This window comes from Coenobita brevimanus, chromosome 6 (assembly GCF_032717465.1).
Source record: "Coenobita brevimanus isolate Jiangsu-jjx chromosome 6, ASM3271746v2, whole genome shotgun sequence".
NCBI lineage: Eukaryota > Metazoa > Arthropoda > Malacostraca > Decapoda > Coenobitidae > Coenobita > Coenobita brevimanus.
The window spans coordinates 5171790-5193260 of NC_136959.1; positions in this window are offsets into that span (position 1 = coordinate 5171790).

Here is a 21471-nt window from a genome sequence, read left to right on the forward strand (position 1 = left end):
TAACTACAAAGCTGCCAGGGTATCATGCTATTGACAGCTTTCACCACTCAGCTTGGACGTCCATCAGATCTTTATAGGGTGGTAGATAAAACGAGTGAAAATGGGGAGATGAGGTAACAGTGATTGCGCAGAATACGCAATGACTTTGTATCCCAGGTTAGTTGCTTTATAACTCCCTACAGACTAAGGATCTTATAGGGTCTGCCATCAAATTTATGTCTTTTATACCCTTCCCTTCCACCTATCTCTTACCCAGTTTCTTCTTTATATCCTGTACTCTATATTATGCCCTCCCCATATATTTTTTTACTTGGAGTCTTTCCTCTCTCTCTCTCTCTCTCTCTCTCTCTCTCTCTCTCTCTCTCTCTCTCTCTCTCCTAGTCACTGACTCTAATAAACACCATCACGTTTTGCGCTAGCCCATAACTGCGTATTTACACATTTTGCTAACAGGCATCCACATCCATACAACAATGTCCTTTTGACTCTCACCGACTATTGTCATACTGCTCATCTTTCTGCTGCCTCTCCCTCTGCCCCCACATCTCTACCTATTACACAAACCAAAATACCTTTCTCCCTTCTCCCTAACCCATCTCTTGCCCACATGTCCTACCTTTTGTACATAGCATTCTACGTTTGTTCACATGTTTCATCCCTCTCACTTACAATCACCTTGAAACAGTATATTACTATCACAATTAACCAGGTGGCTGCCTTTACAATAGGCTTTGTTCAACCAGACCAGAATGTGTATATCTGGCGTTTTTTCGTTTCATTCACGAGAATGGTAATAATTATCGACCATTAGGTTCGGGTAAGTCCCAGGAGTGTCAGAAAAATACCAAACAAAAATTTGGACGATCACGCGCGACGTGACGACGCGATATTGTCGGAAATCACGACACGCAGGAATGTGCAGCAATAGTTGTTTCGACTTTCTGGTCAGAATTGGTCAGTATGAGCTCAATAACGGCACTGAAACAAAGTTAATGGTATTTGCAAACATTTCGTGATGGAAAGGCTGTTAGTTAGTCACGCAAATTTTTGCAGACAAGCACTAGAGATGCTTGGTGGCATAGTGCACTAAAGTGTTCCAAATGGATTTCAAACATTAGAGTTTAAATGCAAGGACTGGCTGGGGTTTACTGCTGACACAAACTTGGGTACTGGGTGCAGCCAAAGGTAAAAATTTGGCCATGGATACCGGCGATGCCTTGGACCTCCCCTGAGCTGCCCTGCTCTCCGCTGCCCATCACAATGTGGTTCATTCGTCCACATGAAATAATTGCAACATTTATAACCATCTGCACGGCTACTGTGGAAATCAGCATTAAATTCTCATAATTCTATATAATAGCTATAGACAGTCTAGGAATAACATATTCACAAAAATTATCACTGCAGTGATAATGACCAGTCGCAGCTTATATAGAACTGGCTCGGTGCTTTATTTGTATGATGAGGATCCGAAACATATGGGTCGTGTCTGGACCAGTTTTACAGGAAACCATGATAACACAGTAGTCAATGTTATAATACTATGTATGTTACGAACGCATAATATTTTGCAGGTGAATAGCATGAAAATGTTTCGAATCCTGTGTCATTAAGTTTCTCACTATTCGCCTCGTAGCTCAGTTCCAAACTACCACTCACGGTTGTCCGTTCGCCTGCTCTCTCTCTAACCCTGACTTCCACTTCCTTCCACCGAGAGGGGTACAGAAACTCTGGTGCGTCGGTGTACCTATGGCCCCTAGGGTTAACGTGCATTACTACACTACTTATGCCTTGGATTTACCTGTCATACATCTGCAACACACCTACAATTGCACTACACTTAACGGGTGAGCTGGAAGAAATAATCGTATTACTGTAATATTATTTGTTTTTTAAATGTTTGGGGGGTGATTAGGGGACTGTTCAGAGGGCTTTTCCACCAGTCCAGAATTTTAGATAATCCGGAACTCCCAATGTCCCTTGCATTCCAGATTAAAAGACTCTGTATTATATATATATATATATATATATATATATATATATATATATATATATATATATATATATATATATATATATATATATTTTATGATGATGCTCGTCAGTGAAGTGAAAGTGCGGCCTTATTCTTCACCAACATACGCTGCCTTACCACAAATTTAAACTCAGTTCATTGTTTCCTTCAGTCCATTTCCCCTTTGGCCCTTTTCCTCACAGAACCACAAATCTCACGCTCTAGTGAAATATCCCCATTTTGTTTTCCCGGTTACCATCTCCTCACAAACTTCCGTAACAAGGGCGGCACCCGTTTTTATATCAAATCCCAATATGCAGTTGACAATTATAAACTTCACTTCATCCAGGTTTGATTACTCATTGTATAAACTAAATTGTCAAAATATTTCCAAATATATCTCTGTAATCTATCGCCATGTGGAGAGGATGGAGGGTGAAAGACTGACGAAGAGAGTGTATGTGAGTGAGGTGGAGGGGGGAAGAGGGAGGGGGAGGCCGAGGATGAGATGGAGGGGATGGGGTGGAGAGGTATATGAGAGAGGGGGGTGTGAGTTGGGAGCAGGGCAGTGAAATGGCGGGGGACAGGGCGACTTGGAGGCGATTTGTTTGTGGCCACCCCAAACGGGATTGAGGCGTCTGGCAATAGATAGATAGATAGATAGTCTATCTCACCCCCAATGCTTCTTCGGAACCCAGTGTAGTTGATTCCGTATCCACACAGTTGAGTAACCTTAACCTTGTCCTTAGCACCGAAATTACCATTTTGGGTGATTTTAACATACATAATGTTGAATTGTAATTGCATTCTGCCAAGACTGATGACGCTGGTCTAGAATGCGACCTGTTTGCAGGATCGTTTAATCTCACCCAGCTGGTAAAGCAACCAATCAGAATACCTGATAATCCTGACCATAATGCCCATCTCTTGGATTTATTCTTGACAGATAATCCAGTGCAATACAGGATAGAGGTACTGTCACCACTTGGATCCTCTGACCACAATCTCATCAAAGCCTCATTAGTTAAACCCCCCACACCTCCCCGTTCTGAACCTGTCAGGGTGACCCGATGGCACTTTGATAGGGCAAACTGGGATGGATTTAGAAATTATCTTGCTGACATTCCATGGCAGTCTTTCTATTCTAGTGATCCCAATTCTACCCAGTCCCACATTTGCGACTTAATACTAGCTGGTATGGATTTATTAAAACCAAGTCAACAGTTCACTGAATGATCGAACTCTCTAAAATGGTTTGATAACAACTGTGCCAGAGCAACAGCCCAAAAGTCATTAGCATATAACTCTTACTTAAAATAAAAAACATCTGAATCACTCTCTCAATTTAAAATTGCTAGAAATCATGCAAAAGCTGTATTAAATCTAGCCAAATCAAACTTTCTTCAAAAGCAAGCATCAAAACTACTTAACAACCATAATGACAATAGAATATTTTGGTCAACTCTTAACTCATTCAATAATAACTTTAACAAGTCATCTTCCATTCCCCCACTAAAATCTTCAGATGGCAACATTACAAATGACCCACGTGCGAAAGCAGATATTTTTGCCAGTACATTTGCCAGAAATTCTACCATGGACGATACCAGCCAGAGCATCCCAGCACTAGATCTTGACTCTTCTGAAAATGTTCCATTAAAATACAGACAAGATACGTAAAATCCATCCTAGACAATTTACCTACCAACAAATCCCCAGGCCTAGATGGAATTCCGCCAATTGTTTTCAAAAAGTGTTCCCCTGAACTTGCCTCAGTTCTTGCCAAATTTTTCAGACTCTGCATACGTACTTCATTCCCAAATTTATGGAAAGAAGCCAATATCCGCCCAATTCCGAAGAAAGGAAGTTCCTCTGACCCCTTTGATTACAGACCAATAGCAGTCACATCTTCTCATGGTAAGGTTTTTGAAACTGTAATTGAAAAGCACATTGTTAAACATCTTGAATCCAACAACTTAATTTGTGATAGACAATATGATTTTTGCCGCGAAAGATCCACCATTGACATACTCAGTCTCCTAACTCATACCATCCATCAATCAATTGACCTACATGGAGAAACTCATGCAGTAGCCCTTGATAATTCTAAAGCTTTCGATAGAGTATGGCACCGTTCCCTGCTGTCCAAACTCCCTTGCAATGGACTAACGTCTTTTGTTCCTTTGATCGCCTTATATTTCAGTGACAGGAAAATAAGTGTAAAAGTAGATGATGTATATTCCAATATCCACTCAATTAATGCCAGTGTGCCGCAAGGATCAGTTCTGGCACCAACCCTGTTCCTCGTTCATATTAATGATCTCTTATTTGTCACCCACAATCCCATCCACTCGTATGCAGATGACTCAACACTAAATAGTTCATTAACACTCAGACACACATTTACAAAGTCAAACATCTCTACCTTTCAACTCAGTACGGCCATCTCCATAAATCAAGACCTATCTACGATTAGTGAATGGGGACAAAACAACCCTGTCTCATTTAATGCTAGTAAAACTAAATATATACAATTTACTAATAGATAGATATTGCCAGATTCGTATATTACCTTCAATACTACTAATATTCCCATCTCCAAAAGTATTGAAATTCTCATCGTCTCACTTAACAAAGCCCCCAGCTGGACCTTTCATGTTAGATCACTTGCTAAGACCACCTCAGAGAAACTTGGATTAATGTTGTTACATAGCCTATGAGTTCATCATCCTTTGTGTAATTTTAACGCACAGTATGCTGCATGTTTGATCACAAGCGTGTTCTGCCTCAGTTCCCCCCTTCTACCGTTATAGTAGAGTAAGTCGTTCTCTCTGTTATTTAGAGCGGGATTGTCAACTCTTTGTCCCCATGGCTTCATTTGCGCGTCCTTCTTACAAGTTGTATCAAGCTCTGCAGGCCCCTATATAATGAGCTCAGTCTCTGCATCATTGCCACTTAGATCTACTCCTCATTTTGCTCGCATCTCTGTCCTCCCCTGTACAGTTATTATTATTGTGAGTGCTCAAGAAATCTCCAAACATCTAGCAGCTGTGTGTAATTTGAGTATAGCTGTTATTGCATTTTTTCTTGTACTGTGTAGCATAAAGGTTAATTCTTGGGCCTAGTGAGGTCTTTGTGACTAATGTAGGGTTTTATGTCAGTCATTTTTGATAATAGTTTGTATCTGTAATAATTTATCTGGCATTCACTGAGTATTATCTGGTATTTCATTTTATCAGGGCTGACTTTGATAAATTTACTCTTGCTAATTTCGTGTTAATAGAGGCTATTGCAGTTAACCATATATTTAACCTGTTTATTTGTCATTACATTATCCTTATGAGTCCTGAATGTATTGTTGTTAGTTTGAGCATTAAACTTTAACTTGTACTTTTACCTAACTCTTTTGTTTTGAACCTGGAACTTTACGGGACAGTAGTGACTCTTAGTATTCTCACTTAAAGTGTAAGTTATCTTTCTCTGTTCCGTAACATAAATTTGGCGACCTCTTATCAGGATATTCAGGATATTATCATAAGGATATTGCTTGATATTTTGTGACTGTTACTTATTAATTATGTCTACTATTACTACACTTGATGAAGCCAAAGATTTTTTGTCAAATGTGCAAACAGTGTGTGATGTAGAGAACAGAACAAAGAATGAACTTAAGCTTGTTGCTCAACAATTGGGAATTGTTGTTCGCTCTCATCATTCAAAAGATCAAATTGTTGACATGATTAATGAAAGCTTGTTTAATGTAACTCCTCCAAATGAGCAAACGCAGATTGAATTAGCTAAGTTACAGCTAGCCCTGCAGGAGGCAAAAGCTAAGGAGGCTGAATTTCAGGCAAATGCTCTTATTCAAGAGGCACAGGTACAGGCTCAGGCACAAATTGAACTTGCTAGGATTCAGGCAGACCATGAGTATCGCATGAAACAAGGTGGAACTGGATCATCTAGCTCTGATGATTTTGATGTGGCTAAAAATGTTAAACTTGTCCCTCCTTTTAATGAATCTGATTTAACTAAGTATTTTCAGTTGTTTGAGAGGGTAGCTACAGGTTTTAATTGGCCCAAAAAGTATTGGCCAGTACTCCTTCAAACTGTTCTCACCGGTAAAGCTCAAGTAACTTATGCATCTTTGCCTCAGGATCAATGTGATAATTATGATGTAGTTAAGAGCTTGATTCTCAAGGCCTATGAGCTTGTTCCTGAAGCCTATAGAGTAAAATTTAGGACAACTTATAAGCAAGATAAGCAATTCCATGTTGAGTATGCAAGAATCAAAGAAGATCTGTTAGAGCAGTGGTTAAATTCTAAGAATGTGGATTCTGATTTTGGTAAATTTAAGCAGATGATTTTGCTGGAGGACTTCAAGAGGTGTATTTATAGAGATGTAAGCCTATATCTTGATGAGAAAAGAATAGATAATTTGTCTGATGCTGCAGTTTTAGCTGATGAATATGTTCTCACTCACAAGAGATATTCTAAAGAAAAAGGGAAAGCTGAGAGTAAGTACGTTGCCTCTACTCAGAGTACAGGTAACAGGAAAGAGAATAAAGATGGTGTTTCTCAGGAAGTAAATACCAGCTTCATCTCTAGATTTCAGAAAAGTAAATGTACTTATTGTAGTAACCTTGGTCATACTACGGAGAGATGTTTCAGGAGACAGCATGATGTGAACAAAAAGGAGTCTTTAAATATTCAGTCAATTGGTCTAGTGTCCACTCTTGAGAGTTCCCAGAATTCTTTAACTGAGTTAACTGAACCTGCTTTGAGGGGTAACTTAAATTCTCATGATGGAGCTCCTCTTCTGAGCAGTAACGTGGATGACACTCTCAAGAGTTCATGTGCTAATTTCCTGTCTGATGGTTTTGTCAGTCCTCTGGACAGTAATGACAGGAAATCAATTCAAATATATCGTGATACAGGTGCTTGCCAATCCCTTATGCTGACCAGTGTTCTAGGCTCTAATGTTAATTCCTCTGATGAAACTGTAATCTTACAAGGTGTAGGGAATAATTACTTCTCTGTCCCTCTGTGCAGAGTGAATTTAGAGTCTGGTTTTGTTAATGGTTCCGTTATGGTTGGGTTGGTTGAGACACTCCCAATGTCAGGTGTAACTTTCTTACTTGGAAATGATATTGGTGGAAGTCAAGTGTGTCCAGCTCCTCAGTTGTCTAGTGAACCAGTGGCTGTCTCCCAGGATTGTGATGTCCCTGATGTGTTCCCTGCATGTGCTGTCACTAGGGCTAAGTCTAAAGTTACTGGTGATTTAGAGGATGATGATGATGATGATGTTATCCTAGCTGACACTTTTCTTGCTAATTTGGACCACTCACCAGATGAGGCAGTACCCCGTAGTGTTGATAATTTGTCTCGTCAAGAGTTGGTTGAGTTGCAGGTTGCTGACCCTGAGTTGAAAGGTCTAGCTAACTCTGCTTACAGTGAAAGAAGAAGTCAGCCGGTGCTTCTACTTGTTATTATGTAAAGTCAGGAGTACTTATGAGGAAGTGGAGACCCCCAACAGCATCAGCCGACTGTGAATGGGAGGTTGTACATCAAGTTGTCATCCCTCATGTTTGTAGGCAGGATATCATTCGAGTGGCTCATGATACCAGTTTGGCAGGACACCTTGGAGTGAGGAAGACTGTGGCACGCATTTTGAAACACTTCTACTGGCCAGGTATCTTCAGGGATGTTTCCTGGTATTGTAAGTGTTGTCACACCTGTCAAGTTGTGGGAAAGTGTAATCAGACCGAAAAGGTTGCACCTCTAGTTCCCATTCCTCCTTTTGAGGCGCCTTTCACCCGTGTGTTGGTGGATATTGTGGGCCCTCTTCCTAAGACTTCTTCAGGATTTTCTTATGTGTTGACCATGATTGATATGGCTACTCGTTATCCTGAAGCCATTCCACTTAGAAACATCTCAGCAAAGAACGTGGTTAAGGAAATGCTAGGGTTCTTCACAAAGTTTGGTCTGCCCAAGGAGTTACAGTCAGACCGGGGAAGTAATTTCATGTCAAACGTTTTCAAGCAGTCTCTGAAAGAGTTGGGCATCCCCCAGATCACGTCTTCAGCTTACCATCCCCAGACCCAAGGAGCGTTGGAGAGATATCATCAAACACTCAAATCGATGCTCAAGAAATACTGTTTGGAACATCAGAAAGACTGGGATAAAGGTCTTCCATTCGTTGTGTTTGCTGCAATAGAATCTCCAAATGAATCACTGGGCTTCTCACCTTTTGAACTACTGTTTGGCCATGAAGTAAGAGGACCCCTTAAGTTACTCAAGGAATGCTCGCTGTCAGAGGAAGATGACGTCAACCTGCTGGAGTATGTGATGAAGTTCAAAGAACGGCTGTCCACTGCTTTACAGCTGGCGAGAGAGAATTTAGGAGCTGCTCAGGAGAAGATGAAGACTTGGTATGATAAGAAGTCCAGGTTACGCCACTTTCAGCCAGGAGATGAGGTTTTGATTCTGCTACCAGTTCATGGGCAACCTCTTCAAGCCAAGTTTAGTGGCCCTTATTTCGTGGAGAAGAAACTCAGTGATGTCAACTATGTCATCGCCACACCAGATCGTAGAAAGAGCAAGCAACTATGTCACATCAACATGCTAAAGTTATATCACAGGTGGGACGAAAATAATCCAGTCTGCACTGTAGCTGTTCCACCCGAGTCTGCAAGTGAAGCTCTCCCATGCAGTATGAGCCTGAGTGATAGTTTGGGGAAGAATCCTGATATCATGAATGATCTCCAGACTAAGCTTTCTCATCTACCTCCCGAGGAAAGGCAGGACTTTTCGGCATTACTGCAGGAGTACCCGCAAGTGTTCCGTGCCACTCCAGGAAGAACCACTGTGTTGATGCATGATGTTGATGTTGGAGACGCAAAGCCAATTAAATTGCCTCCTTACCGTGTGAACCCAGTGAAAGTTCCTCTCATCCAGAAGGAGCTTGGCTACCTGTTGGACCACAAGATGATTGAGCCCTGTCAGAGCGAGTGGAGTTCTCCTGTCACTTTGGTCCCTAAGCCAGGTGGGTCACAGCGGCTTTGCATTGACTGCAGACGTGTTAATCAGATAACCAAAACAGACACTTACCGTCTCCCTCGCATGGAAGATTGCATAGACAAGATCGGAAAGGCTAGGTACATAAGTAAGTTTGATTTGTTAAAGGGATACTGGCAAGTACCTATGACTGAACGTGCTAGGGAAATCTCATGTTTTGTAACACTAGGAAAGGCTTTTGCATGTTCAGTAATGCCGTATGGTATGAAGAATGCACCAGCCACATTTCAGAAGCTCATGAATGTTGTAACAGAGGGTTTGGCAGGGTGTGTTGTTTATATTGATGATGTATTAATCTTCAGTGACAACTGGAAAGATCACCTATGCCATGTCAGTAATTTTCTTGATCGTTTGGTTCAGGCTAATCTTGTAGCTAATTTATCAAAGTGTGAGTTTGGTCAAGCTAAAGTTCAGTACCTTGCGTATGTAATTGGTGATGGACATGTTGCACCACCAGCAGCTAAGGTTCAGGTTATAAGTGATCTTCGCAGACCTAAAAGTAGGAAAGAGCTACAAAGGTTTTTGGGAATGGTAGGTTATTACCGGAAATTTGTTCTTAACTTTTCTATTCTTGTATCACCACTTACAGACCTACTGAAAAAGGGAGTTAAATTTGTCTGGACTGATGACTGTGAATCCTCTTTCAACAAACTTAAAGCTATCCTATTAAGTCAGCCAGTGCTCGCTACTCCAAATTTTGCTAAGCATTTTAAGATGGCTGTTGATGCAAGTGATACAGGAGCTGGGGCTGTTTTGCTGCAAGAGGATGATCAGGGTATTGAACATCCTGTATCTTATTACAGTAAGAAGTTCACTCCACCTCAAAAGAACTACTCAACTATTGAGAAAGAGCTTTTGGCCTTGATTTTGAGTTTACAGCATTTTTCATTTTATTTGTGTTCTGGTTTTGACCCCATAGTCATTTATACCGATCATAACCCACTGAAATTCCTTAGTAAGTTTAAAGATAAAAATCAGAGATTGACAAGATGGAGTCTACTTCTTCAGGAGTATTCATTAGACATACAACATGTCAAGGGGAAAGAAAATGTTATTGCAGATTGTTTATCTAGATTTTAGACAGACTGTTTTAGAGTAATAAGAAATTTCCTTTGTAAATTTCTTTTTCTTTGTGGGGAGGTGTTACATAGCCTATGATTTCATCATCCTTTGTGTAATTTTAACGCACAGTATGCTGCATGTTTGATCACGAGCGTGTTCTGCCTCAGTTCCCCCCTTCTACCGTTATAGTAGAGTAAGTCGTTCTCTCTGTTATTTAGAGCGGGATTGTCAACTCTTTGTCCCCATGGCTTCATTTGCGCCTCCTTCTTACAAGTTGTATCAAGCTCTGCTGGCCCCTATATAATGAGCTCAGTCTCTGCATCATTGCCACTTAGATCTACTCCTCATTTTGCTCGCATCTCTGTCCTCCCCTGTACAGTTATTATTATTGTGAGTGCTCAAGAAATCTCCAAACATCTAGCAGCTGTGTGTAATTTGAGTATAACTGTTATTGCATTTTTTCTTGTACTGTGTAGCATAAGGTTAATTCTTGAGCCTAGTGAGGTCTTTGTGACTAATGTAGGGTTTTATGTCAGTCATTTTTGATAATAGTTTGTATCTGTAATAATTTATCTGGCATTCACTGAGTATTATCTGGTATCTCATTTTATCAGGGCTGACTTGATAAATTTACTCTTGCTAATTTCGTGTTAATAGAGGCTATTGCAGTTAACCATATATTTAACCTGTTTATTTGCCATTACATTATCCTTATGAGTCCTGAATGTATTGTTGTTAGTTTGAGCATTAAACTTTAACTTGTAATTTTACCTAACTCTTTTGTTTTGAACCTGGAACTTTACGGGACAGTAGTGACTCTTAGTATTCTCACTTAAAGTGTACGTTATCTTTCTCTGTTCCGTAACAATGTACAGAGTCCGTAACTTCTTCACTGACAAGCAGTTAGTTGTAATTTATAAGAGTCATGTGCGCTCTCAGCTTGAATATTGCTCACCCCTGTTGAATGGATGTAGAGAGGTTGCATTAAAACAACTAGACAAAATTCATAACAAGGCTGTTAGAATTATTAACAACCCTGCCATTACAAATAACTACCTCCCCTACAAGTAAGAAGGAATGTTGCCTCCCTTACATTATTTTACAGATATTTTTATGGCAAATGCTCAGACAAAGTTGGGTCCTTGATGCCACCTTTCCATGCCTTCTCTCGTGCCACACGGGCATCTGGTAGCACCCATGACTGGAATGTCACTCAGCCTTATTGCAGAACTTCTGCATATTAGAATATTTTCATTTCCCGTACTGCATTTTTTTGAACTCGCTTCCCCAGAGTTGTTTCCTCCAAACTTCAACCCACAGCTGTTCAAGTCTAACTGATACAGATGTTTTATGTACAGAGGACACCAGTAATCTGGCGTATGGATTATTTTTCTTTTATTCATTTGTTTTTCCTTCCTCTGTTCTGTTATTAATATATATATATATATATATATATATATATATATATATATATATATATATATATACAGAGAGAGAGAGAGAGAGATACAGTGTGTATATATATATATATATATATATATATATATATATATATATATATATATATATATATATATATATATATATATATATATATATATATATATATATATATATATATATATATATATATATATATATATATATATATATATATATATATATATATATATATATATATATATATATATATATATATATATATATTATACATATCAGATAGATAGATAGATACATAGATAGATATGGATATAGATATAGTTATATATTGTCGTAGGTGGGGGCGCTCACTATCCACTCATTTTGGAATATGTGATGAATTGTATATGTGTGGAAGGAAAAGGAATCTAGGGAGCGAGACAGAGGCAGAAGAACAGAGGAGAACTAAACTGGGGATAAAAAAATCGAAGAGGTGTTAGTGAGAAATGATTGAAGTGTTATGTGAGGAGAGAAGAGAGAGATGTTAGGCGAAGGGGAAATATTGGGTGAGAGAGGGTAGACAGAGGTGATAGTTGGGGATAAGGAAGAGAGAGGTGTTTGATGAAGAAGGAGAGAGAGAGGTATTAGGTGAGGGAGGGTTGAGAGAGGTGCCAGGTGAGGGAGGGAAGAAAGGTGTTAGGTGACAGAGTGAAAAGAGAGGTGTTAGATTAGAGAGAAAAGAGAGTGGTGTTAGGTGAGGGAGGGAGGAGAGAGGTGTTACTGTATGTGAGGAAGGAAGGGTATTGATGTGTATGACAGACAGGTGGATGGTGTGGAGAAACATATTTTGCCCAAGTAATTTATTAGATTGCCACGGACATCTACAAACTTTATAGCTCATATCTGAATAATTAATATCGTCTGAGATGAATTATTCCAGTGCTTCAACTTCTCCGAGATTACTAGAATAAGAGATTGACAAATAGTAAAAAATCGGGGAAAAAGGCGTTCTGGGGAGGAGTTTCCAGGAAAAAAAAAAATGAGTTTGGAGCGACAAATGTGAAGAATAGTGAAATTTGGAAAATGTTTATAGATAGATACAGTAGATAGACAGATACAAAACTAGATAGCTTGATAGGTAGACAGATAGATGTATATAAAGAAATGTGGGTTCAGTAAATGGATATTGTCAGAAACACTATGAACAGACCGTGGAGTAGGGAGAGTGAAAAGTCCTAACAAATATCATGAATGGGAAGGAGAGTGAGGTAGGTGGATATTGTGAAGAAATAAACTGAGTGACAATTGGGATGGGCCAAGTGAGCGGGGCTGAGAAATAATATGAATGAAGAGAGGAGTGAGGTAAGTGGACAGTGTTAAGTGGAATATGAATGGAAATGTCGGTGGGTAAACTGGACACTGTGAAGAAATAATGCGAACAGAAGACTAGTGGAATAAGTGGCGAGTGACAGACTGAATGGAAATGGAGGTGAGGGAAGTGAATAGTGCATAAAAGTAAAGCTATAAAGAAAACCGTATTTGCTGACTGGTGAGAATTTCGATACCCCCTAAATGCGTCAAAGTGATAAAGCTAACAATAAGATAAAAAATAGTGCTGCTGAAATGAACCAAAGACAATAAATCTACTGGTCGATCAAGGGAAAATAGGCTGGCTTGAAACGAGGGGACGAATGTAACGTGAAACCAAAGGGAAATGAGTCGAGAGAGAGAGAGAGAGAGAGAGAGAGAGAGAGAGAGAGAGAGAGAGAGAGAGAGAGTGGAGCAGTATGCCAGTGTCTCCGGAAGGTTCAACCAGGCTGGTAATGCGTGTACGTAATTACCGCAGCACCAGCCAGGTATATGGGAGAGGGGGGTGTGAGCTGAGAGCAGGGCAATGAAATGGAGGGGGACAGGGCGACATGGAGGCGATTTCTTTGTGGCCACCCCTTAAGGGATTAAGGTGTTTGACAATAGATAGATTGACAGACCAGCCAGGTAGCATCATTTCCATGTTAACAGCCGTGTACTGATCTTGCTATGTTGATCTCACACGCCCATTGGGTTCTCTTATTTATGAACCGTCCCACGAACTAATGGTGAGGAGAAATGGACTGAGTTTATTTCAAATTTGTCATAAAGATGAACAGTCATTATCAACATCAGTATTGTCATCATCATCATCATCATCATCATCATCATTATCGTCACCATCATTATCCTCTTTCAAGCACCCCTAAAATAAGAAAATATAGATCATGGCTGTCATCTGCAATGTAGCAGATATCAAAGATGACAAATGTCGTGGCTACAAATACCTGGGTTAAGACGTATTTATCTAATAGTGATAGAAATAACACTATATCTCTCCTGCATAGTACACAAACATACAGAAATATCGAATGCAGTGAGAGTGACCTGCATGGAAAGTTGTTGCTTAGTCCCTGTCAGTCTGGCCCAGCAGATCAGCCAACCACATAACAAAACTGCTTCTGTGGGGCTGTCCTAATGGCAAAGTACGGTACATACACTGTTCAGGCAACAGACGCTTCCCCATGGTAGACAACGCCTCACCTAGATCAGAATAGGATCCTTCCCTACGGCGAGGTTTAGGAATAGGAGGTCTTCCAGGTGGACTCTGCATCAGCTTCACTCCATCCATGGAGCACAGAGCCACTACGTGTAGGCTATTCGTCGGGGCCTGCACGGAAAGTATATTTCTGCATTGTGAAAATAAATCCAGTACACGATATGTCTGGTTAAATTACAAGTAAAATGTATTCATCTCTGAGGGTCTTCAAAGTGGACGAACTGGGCGGGGACGAAAATGCCATGTAATTTCCACCAAAAATGACATTACTCCAACTGCACGTATGGTGAAGGCAATCACCGAATATTTCATATATCCATTAATTAGCAGACATCTCGTAGCTATTTAATAAACACACACACACACACACACACACACACACACACACACACACACACACACACACACACACACATACAGTTACTATTACTTCTAAAGTGTGGTATAAGAGTGGGTTTACTTACTTGCTTTTCTTCCTTCTAGTTTTACTTCTTGTTGGCGAAAACCTTATGACACAGTCCAAATGTTCTTCACACTTTTACTGGCTAACCAACAAGCCCTGTTCTCAGCATGTACTGCCAACAACCTCCGCCTTGCCCACCATCCATCACAATACCAGTACATCTCACAGACTCCTCTCTGTCCAGCATGCATTCCTTCCTTGTCTCCCCTTCCCTCCCTCAACACACTCCAGCTCAAGCACAAAGTACATAGGCGAAAAATACCTGACTCTTGTGGAATAAACAATCTGTATTACAACTGGCAGCAATGCAGACCACTAGCCATCGTTGTTTCCACTGATATGATTGGGTAGTGAAGGTATGTACAGTACCTAGATATACAGACGCCCCTCAGCTACCTCCCCGTTCCCTGAGAGGAGGAAGGGAGACTGTAAGAGAAAAGCAACTTCACCTTAAAGCCAACAGGATTCACGTCGAGATGAGCCTCAGAACACAGTATCAACAACAACAACAACAATAATGGTAGTCAAGGAAAGAACCTTCAAGTTTGAAAAGTTGTAACGTCTAAATTTCCCTGTAGATATTCTGCAGTTTTGAATATTTCTCAGTACCTAGATGGTTTTGACTTCATGCTGCCAACAACAACAAGAGTGGCAAAAACAACATAAAAAAAGGGGGGGGGGGGCAATTAGCACAACACCCGCGTCTATCAGTCTGTCTTAAACCCGAACATTTGACTTTGACCGAATGCTCTCAAAATTTACTTCTTCCTTGCCTGACCCTTCACCCCTCCACCAAGATTGATCCAAATCAGAAATTGTAAGAGCTGATCCTATCCTGCGACCTTATTTTTTTTTTTACCTTTCCCAGCGTCTTGACGTTTGACTGTATTGATAATTACCTTGAACTTTTCCACATTGTTTGATCTAAGTCGAATACAAACTTTTTCAATTACCTTCCATTGTCACCGTGACCGTTGAAGTGTTGTTCTAAAAAACATCTGGTCAGGCCTTTGGCCGACCTTTAACCCTTCCACCAAGTTTCATGCTATCTATCTATCAATCTATTGCCAGACGCCTTAATCCCTTACGGGATGGCCACAAACAAATCGCCTCCACGTCGCCCTGTTCCCCGCCGTTCCACTGTCCCGCTCCCAGTTCACACCCCCCTCTCTCATATATCTCTCCACTCCATCCCTCCGTCTCATCCTTGGACTTCCCCTCCCTCTCTCACCCTCCACCTCACTCACATACACTCTCCTCGTCAGTCTCTCACTCTCCATCCTCTCCACATGGCCAAACCACATCAGTGTGTTTCTTTTAACACTTCCTATCACATCCACATCCACACCACAACGCTCATTCACTTCCTTCTTTGTTAGTCTGTCTCTCCATGTGACTCCACATGCTAATGAAATAAAAACTGTCTTACTTATTTTGTTCATACACTGGCGCTCGAGTAAGGCTTTGACCTTGCCCTCTGACCCTGACATCTGACTGATTATTCTCAAAATTGAATACGATCATTCTTGCCATATCCTCAACATTTCACCAAGTTTGGTCTAAATCGGATAAAAGGAAAAGTTTAAGTTGACCTTGCCATATCAGCCTTTGACCTAACATTATGACCTTGACCTCTGACTAAATAGGCTTAATTTCTTGGCCGTCCCTCAAGCTATCCCCCAAGTAGGGTTAAAATCATATAAAAGATTTCTGAATTCTTTTGTACACACACACACACACACACACACACACGAGAGAAACACACAGCAAACGATAGATAACACCCTCTCTAGCTTCGCGAGGGCGGGTGTAATCAATGGCACTAACTTCATGCTGGATCAGTAGTAATTTAACAAGTGCTCGTGGGCCCTTCGGACCCCTCGCACTTGCTCATGTGGAGGGCCCTCGCGCTGCTATTGTTTATTTTAGCTGTACCTATGGGGAAAAAATTCTACGGAGATCCTATGTCGGGCGCCGGGAGCGGCGTTTTTTGGACAAAATGTGATCACTCATTAAATATGGTAAAAGTTTTTCAATCGTGATGGGACCAACTTTTTTCACATCAGCGAATTTTTTGCGATTTATGTGCCAATTTTGGTGTGATTTGAATGTGTCGTTTCAGTTGCCAGAAATGCACACACACACACACACACACACACACACACACACACACACACACACACACACACACACACACACACACACACACACACACACACACACACACACACACACACACACACACACACACACACACACACACACACACACACACAATCACACACGGCTAGTGCTATAGTATATTAGATGAGCCACAAGTGGAGTATATTTATTGCATTCTTACAGTTTCCACCTCTCTCTCTCTCTCTCTCTCTCTCTCTCTCTCTCGCTAAAACACTACCAAGACAGCCTTAAAGATCTGCAGGCTTAGGTGCAAAGGAAGGTATTGGGGATGAAGTGAGAGAATTAGAACTGTCATAACCGTCCTGGGTATTGTGTCATGCACAGTACAGATGGACAGTGAGTTTATTGAGCTCAATAACGTACAGTGGGCCCAAAAAGTGCATTGAGAAAGTAAAGGGATGCTGTTTTGTACAATAGTTGGATGTGGTTTTGTGTGTGTTTGATTAGCAGCCGTTTTCTTTAACATGGTATGGCTGATGAGTGATGCTTTTACTCTTACCTTCTGGGTTGCTGGATTCTCCAACCCGAGGGTTCTATGCAGTAGACTGAAACCATAGCGTGTGTTTTCAGTTAACTTGAGAGAGATTGACTTCGTGGACTTTAGAAATCAGCTGTAATGAGTTAAGACGTTCAGGAGACAACATTCTATTCACTGTATTGAGAAGAAAGATAAATGTTTTAATGCAAAGGATGCAGACTGAAGGTGTCCGTGTGCGAGAGTACCATTGGGATAGCAGTGAAGCCTGACAATCCATCTGCTGAACCCTGTGGAAGGTTTGTGTTGGATATACCCATTCAGGGTTTACAAAGCTTGACCTCGCGGTATGAGAGTGGGTCAGGCAGGGGTCCCTTTGGGTGAAACTCCCTCTTGGCAAGACCGAGACGGCAGTCTTTATCACACGCGTTGGTAAAGGCCTCTTGGTGTGGTGGGGAAGGCGTGTGTTGCGAGAGGAGGAGATTTGGAGTGGGTGAGTGGAGGCGGCGTGGCTGACACTATGGATCTTCCCGTTCAGGTTTTATGGCCCAGGAACAAGGAGTCCTCGCTAACAAATGAAGGTACATTTGCATTACGGACCTTTGGTGGGGCCTGGAAGAGGGAAGGATTTACAGTTTAAACAGCTTGCATTACCCTCACTTATGATAATTAAATTAAGCTAATTTACATGTATATTACTTGGACAGATATCAGCATAAAATAAAAGAGATCATTTGCATCCACAGCCTTCTTGTGTTCTCTCCAAAATCAGCCATTAAAATTCATGCATGCTTTATACAGAATTATCATGCAAATGATTTTGTTTCGACTTACAAAACTTAACATGTGTTAGAATTGTTTATGCCGAGGATTTTAGAGCTAGCACTCAGGAAGACACTTAAACCCTTCTTCTTTTTCTTCTTCTTCTTCTTCTTCTTCTGCTGCTGCTGCTGCTGTTCTCTTTTATCCCTTCAGAGTAACGACGTATTTTGTTATTGCACTTTCCAGACGATTTTAATCATCTTACAGGAAAAATAGTGCAATGATGGGGTCAACGAAAGCTATCCCGAACCGCCACAATTCGAAAAGTGTATTCGGAGTTAAATAAAATCACCCATAGAACACAAATAACGAAATACACAAAGACTTCATCGGATTAAAGGCGTTAACCTTGGCGACACTACAGTCACAAGGCTGAGATTTAATGTACAATATGGAATATTTGGCATCAACATCTCTCCATGGTTGCTTAATCTGTATATAGATGGGATTACAGAAGAGATACAAGGTAGGGCAGTGGATGTTGGAACGGCACTAATGAGAAAGGAAAGCATTTGGAAACATCCTGTTCTGTTGTTTGAAGGAGGTACTGTATTGTTATGTGAAGATGAAGGGGAACTTCAAGGCTGTGCGAATGAGTCTGGGAGACTGTGTACGAAACGGAATCTAAGGGCCAATGTAGGGAAGAGTAAAGTTATGGTCTTCGAGAGAAATGAAGTCATTGAATGCACAGTGAGGCTGAATGATAAAGAAAAGGAAAATGTGAGTGCATTTAAGTACTTGGGTAGTGTGATGAGTAAGGATGGAAGTTTGGAGGATGAAATGCTTGAAAGGGTACAACAGGGAAGAAACGGATGTGGAAATTGTACTCAAAGGGTAAGAGACGGAGTGAATGATTTAGATAAATTACTGCAGCACTGACAACTCATGGGTGCTGTAAATCCTTATCTAGTGGCATTTGATGTTTTTCTCAGAATCAGTTAAACTTGTGGAAATTATATGACCTAAGTGATGGAGGTGAGGCTCTAATGATAGTACTGTATTATATTTACAACTCCAGCTTTCACGATTTCAGTGGTGATAATTATCTTGTTCTAATGCTAATCACTTGTCCCAACGACACGCATTGAGACCAAACTTGACATGGACCTGCACTGACATAACGAGCATGCCCAGGCGATATTTCAGCTCATTCTATCCAGCAGTATGGCCTGTAGAGGGTTCCCAATGTCTGGCGAAAAAGCGGGCACAAAAGTGTTTCTGGATAGCTCGCAACTGACCCCATGCCATTATAATTTACACCATCATTGTCAGCTTGTCATTCCCCATCTTTTGATGTACACGTCAACTCCTAGCGTGTTAAATGCGGACAGACACAAACAGACAACGTTTATTCGCACAGTATTACTGACATTGTTTTTGGTATGTGGGTGATATTTCTGGTGCGGCAGTGATGGTAAATATTTTAAGGATAATTTTGTGATAATGAGGATTAATATGGCGATTAAGATGATGCTCACATCATGGTGGTGTAAGCAGTGGTATTTTGTTAATGATGATGATGAGGAGGAGGAAATGGTAATGGTGATGATAATGATGGTGATAGATAATGATGATGCCTTCCTTGGAGCTGCGTGTGCAGGCGATATTGCGTGCAATTGCGTGCACCAGTGAGCAGGTGATGTCCAGAGATAAAAACAGGTCATATATATATATATATATATATATATATATATATATATATATATATATATATATATATATATATATATATATATATATATATATATATGTGTGTGTGTGTGTGTGTGTGTGTGTGTGCTTGCGTTTACACCCTTTGCTGATATATGAATTTTTATTTGAAAATGATCTGTCGTGTCTCCTAAGTAATAATATTCAAAATGAAAATAATACAGATTGCATTTTTATTCTCACTCTGAATGATCACATACCTAAAACAAGTACACAGCACTCAAGAGAACGCATACCTCCACCAACACCTACACCAGACAACTCAGCCACCACCAAAACTTAATAAACTCTTCCTTGCCCATGACCCCCATATCCACATAATTTCATAGAACCCCATCAACTACCTATTGAAATCTTAAAAAAAAAAAAAAAAAAAATCTTCGACCAGGACTCGCTCATATCAACACCAGAATTTAATTAACTTTATTCCTTGATCAGTGGCCCATATGTCCATAAAATTTCACTAAAGTCCATCAGTAACTTTCTGATATATATCTTAAACAGGGGTGAATATAAAACTTCCTTCAACTTTCGTGGGCAGAAGTAATAAATATTTCCATTGTAGCAGTAGTAGTAGTAGTAGTAGAGGAACCTTAGTTTGTTTGATTGAGCGGACCTATCAACCGCAGGTAATCAATCTCAACTGTAGGGCTGTTCCGTGCCGTGAATCGATGTTTCCGATTGGTGGACAGCGCCTTACCACAGCGAGGCACGGGGAAGAGGGTGGAGGCTTGGTTCCTGGATGGACGCTGCTTTTGCTATTCTCCACCCAGTTAACAGGGGCACCATAGCAATCTCCACATCACCCCGTTATTTGATTATATGGTTACCACCCAGCGTTGTAAATGGCTTCTGTGTTCCAGGAAGCTATAGCCTTGTCACTCATTGTAGAGTCACCTAAAGGCAGGGCTACATCAAGTGAGCGGATGTTGGGTGGCCACAGTTTTTAGGACTCACTAGGGGACTCCTTAAGTATTTATTTCCACTGAGCTTAAGTGTATTTAAGGGAGACGAACCTCACCAAAAATCCCTGCGTAATGAACACTGATACACACACACACACACACACACACACACACACACACACACACACACACACACACACACACACACAAACACACACACACAACCTGACCTGCACCACTCAGTTTCACACATTAAGCGTCTCCGTGAAACAAGCAAGCCAGTTATAGCGACACAGGAAATTACCGCCCATAAATTCACAAGCCATGCCCGGGGCCACGCGTCGTGCTACCAGTGTCTCAGTCTATCTCTGTTTATCTACATTTCTTCCGTCATATGTGTGTACCGGGTACTTATGACTATTAATCTGACTTTTGCCTATTACCGCATCGTCTATGGAGGACTCTTGGCATAAGTCCTCCATGCTCCTCTATTCTTCATTCAAGAACGACCCTTCTCACGACAAGGTACGCCTCTGCATGCCTGTATAATTCACTAAAGTCTCTCACCCTCTGGTTCTTGGGCCACCTCTCCATCCAGTAATTAAAATCTCATACACCACCATATCTCACTTCTCTCACATGCTTCCCTATATTAAGAGAGAGAGAGAGAGAGAGAGAGAGAGAGAGAGAGAGAGAGAGAGAGAGAGAGAGAGAGAGAGAGAGAGAGAGAACTGAGGTAGAATGGGGTGAAAAATA